The 4,258-nt window shown below is 34.0% G+C and overlaps 1 long non-coding RNA gene across 1 annotated transcript; it reads right to left on the reverse strand.

The window, feature by feature from the left end:
* Window positions 1-1,270: 1,270 nt before the first annotated feature.
* Window positions 1,271-2,103, reverse strand: LOC128190001 (uncharacterized). Its single transcript, XR_008244312.1, has 2 exons — window positions 1,902-2,103; window positions 1,271-1,611 (listed from the first exon to the last, which is right to left on the reverse strand). It is a non-coding gene; the product is annotated as an uncharacterized LOC128190001 (long non-coding RNA).
* Window positions 2,104-4,258: the final 2,155 nt, after the last annotated feature.

The raw sequence follows: 4,258 nt of genomic DNA on the forward strand, positions 1-4,258 counted from the left end.
TAAGCGTTCAACAGTAATGATACAAAATGATATTTTTGTATAGTGGGTCATCTCCCAACCTATTGATTGAAAAAATCAATAGGTTTATTTTACCATATTTTCCTTTAGACCTTATTTATACTATATTTACATACCAATTTTTTTTGGTTGTAATGTGTGTTGAAAGCTACGGCAGTTATAACACTATATTCTGGTTGTAACGCGCTCTCTGATTGGCGAAAAAATTATTTTATATCGTATAAAGAATGTTGCCTACGTCATAGTAAGACTAACGTCAAAAACGTACCAATACGCCTGACGTTACGTTTGAATTTTGTACAATTTTACGTCATTTTAAAGGTCAAATGACCGTTTTCATCTACAATAAAGAGTAAAAAAAATTAAATTATAAGCAATGAATTCAATATGTTTTATAAACTGCTTCGCTGTTTATAAAGCGTAAACTGCCCCAACCCAAAGGTTAAAATGACGAGTTTTATTATGACGTCACAACCGTTGAACGCAGTTAACTGCAACGTCACAAGCGAAAATCAAAGTTCACGCTTGCGGCGGTTACTGTGGCTCTTCCATTAATATGAACTTACCCTTAGGCATGAAGTTAAAATAATGTAAATATAAGCATTAAATCATGATTTTTTTAAGTATACAGTCTCATAACTGCAGCGATGTTTGCATACAAATTTTCATAACGCGCTAACGCGTGTTACTCAATTTGTATGCACACACCGCTGCAGTTATGAGACTGTATATTTCAAAAAATCATGATTCAATGCTATGATGACAAAAGACTCACTCTATAAAAGAAAAGGCATTGAAGTTCTTTAAAAATTACACCATTTTGAGATTTTGATATGCATATTACGCCAGTTTAAATCAGCATATTCCAAGTATTAAACATATTTAAGGGTTACAAATCAATGTTATATTTTAAAAAAATACATTGATTTAAACCATTTTGAAATAAATTAATCAGATTTATTAATATTTTAATTTGTTAGCATCTTATTCATCCTTATACATAGTCATTTCACACGCCTTATTAACCCTTCTTCTTTGAAAACGGTATTCCAATTAACTTTAATGTATACTTCAAAACACACTAACTCAAACATCTGGAAATTAGAAATACCCATAATGATTCATATTCATTCGATGAATGAGTCGAATGGTACAAATTAATCTACATATGTACCCAATTTTATTGTGGTCACTTTTCATTGGGTACCGGATATAAATAGTGAAGAGGGTTTGAAAGAAAAAGCAAATAGAGTTGATATAAAGACGTTTTATTACTTGTACATTAATGTCACTCAAGACACCAACATCTTGCTCTGTTCGACTTTTAGCATAATGACGTCACTCGACTGTTGATGGCGGCCCTCAGGAGGCGTGTCCGTAGCGGTCCTCCACACACTCGAGGTAACACCGCTCGTTCCTGCGGTCACAGAAGTCATTACAATAGTAACTGTGGGCCACGCTGGGCTGATGACGACAGCGGAAGGTGCAGAAATTCATGATGTAATCACATTTGTAGCAGGCCAGACCTTTATATCTTCCCTCAACGCCGCTCATAGTCGCCATCAGAAGCAGGGCCAAGAGCATAATTGACTTCTACAGAATAGCATGTAAATGTCACAAATCATCATTCATCATCAACATAAAAGACGCTAGTTACAAGCGGCTATTGTTCTAGATTTATTCGATTTTAGTTTTAAGATACTTTGGATTAATTTCATGCATCGGAAGCATCTTTTTGGCACCCAAAAAGCTCATTTATTTCATGATAAGCTTAAGCTTATTTCTGACACAATATTCAAGTTTATTACACATTGACTTGAAATTCAAAAGTTTATAAAACAAATTTTAGAAAAAAAGCACTTTAACAGCAAACTTTTACTTACCATGGTAAAGAATCTCCGTCCGTTAGCTGGGAGGCTTGCAGAAACAAAATGGATTTCTTTGCAGTTCTGTGTCGAAGATACGCTTAATTAAACCGAGATATAAAATGATAAGGATTCAGTGTGGTATCTTGCCAGATGCATCTAAAAACAACAGAGATGGAGAAACTTTTTAATTACTATTTGTATGTGTTTTAGGGTAATATCTTTCCCAGTCCCCCTTTCAAGCCCTTCCTGATCAAATATTATTTACTAGAAATTGATTTAGTACAAATAATAAAGATATGAATATGAATATGAAAGTAATTGGTAAGACACGTTAAGTGTAAATGGTGCGTCGTATCTTAAAAGGAAGATCATCATCGGTGCGTTTTCCATTAGACTTTATTTAGAATGTGACTAAGATCCACTCTATGAAATAAAAAGCATTGAAGTTAAAAAAAAATTACAACGCTATTTGAAGGTTTTAATACGCATACACCAGTTTCAAGCACGTCAAAAAACTCCTGACAAGCAAAATAAAAAAAACGACATTCTCAAAATCATGAAAATTCTAATCCGTGTTTCTGGGGAGGGGGGGGGGGGGATAGCGTACAGGTCTATAACTTCATATTACATCGATCAAATCTTTAACATGGTCCCCAAAAAACTGGAGGGGGGGGGGGGTGCTACGTGCCTGAGTTTAAATCAACATATTTTCAGAATTCAACATATTATAAGGGTTACAAATCGATGGCCTTTTAAGAACGATTTTTTTACATAAATCTTAGATATTTTTATATTTCAGTATACATGTATATCTTATCCGTCCACATATTTGAGCAATAAAATTCTTTCTTTGGGGATTCATTCAGGATATGAAGGTAAAGAAAAAATTAATAACCCGCGTTAGCGGGTTGTGTAAATATTTTCTGCACTGATCGCTACCTTCATAACCCGCATGAATCATCAAAGAAAGCATTCTATTGTTTATATTAACATCTATCTTTTAACTAATTCTTAAATTGATTATGCTAAGTAAGTAAAATTCACTAAATTACTGTTAACGTATATACATAAGTACGTTAGCTAAAAGAAACAGCCAAATCGTTTCCTGTAGACTTGGAGTCTGACAACATCATGATTATTTCGTGCAGTCCGTGATTTTTCGTGGGTTGCTGAAGGCTTCGACCAATCAATAAACAGGGCGTGCCACTATCAGTCCTGTCTGTTTCAGCCGCTGTAGATTTCGAACAATCGATAAACGGGGCGTGTAGATTCCAGTCTGGTTGTTTCTATAGAGCTATGAATTAATCCGTAAGAAATAGAGGGAATAATACTTGGTAGATGTAAATATTGGCATTTACACGCCATATTTCCCCATTTATTGCCAGGCACTTCTATGTACTTTCAATTCTAAACTATTACACATACAGTTGTAAATGATTATATATGTAAATGTTATACACGGTAAGAACCTCGTTAGTTGTTAGAACTTGTGTTTGAAGATTTTGTAAATGTTCATGAAATAAAAATATGTTTAAATCACAAATTATTTTCCTACAAATCGTTTGCAATAAGTTGCATTAGCTGTCTCATTCTTTAAACCCACCCCCCCCAAAAAAAAATCGTAATTTACCGTACGTGTTGCGAGAATTTTTCTTGACTTTTGTTAAATGTAAAGAACGTACGACTTTCAGAAATATGTAAAGAGCAATAAATTCATTCAATTAACTATATATACGGCATTCTGAATTTGGTTAATGTCACTCATAATAAGTTTTAAAGACATATAGTTTAGATCCATGAAAACTATTTAATTAGTCTTAGTTATACTGTTACCATACACGCAATACTTATTTCGTTTAAATGCAATATTATTTTCGTTTAATTGCAAAGCGTTTTGCGTTTAAATGCAAAGTACATTGTGGTCCATCTTCTCTAGCCAAGGGTTTACGGTCCTCTCTGCTCTTGTAGAGGAGCGGAGTGGATCATACACTCTTGACTAGCGAAGAGGTTTGTGACTAAACGCAAAGGATTGTGTTTAACATGTTAATTAAACGCAATAAAATTGGGAAATTAGGGTTTCATGCAATAAAATTATTTTCCTTTGAGATGGAACTAGCAAGTTTCGTATATCACAGAGATATATAACGCGAGGAAACATTATGTTTAATTATATTTTTTGTGACAGCATATGGTCAGGGCTTTTGTGATATCGCTTGTGGGACATTGTGGCATAGCACAGGGAGTTGTGTAATACAGTTGTAATGGGACGTGGAATATTTTTGCATTGAGTATTTGGGGCTTTGTGTAATGATATCTAGGTAATAAATGTGGCATGGCATGTGGAGAAGTGAACTGATATACAACAAATGTAA

Source organism: Crassostrea angulata, chromosome 6 (assembly GCF_025612915.1).
Source record: "Crassostrea angulata isolate pt1a10 chromosome 6, ASM2561291v2, whole genome shotgun sequence".
Classification (NCBI taxonomy): domain Eukaryota; kingdom Metazoa; phylum Mollusca; class Bivalvia; order Ostreida; family Ostreidae; genus Magallana; species Magallana angulata.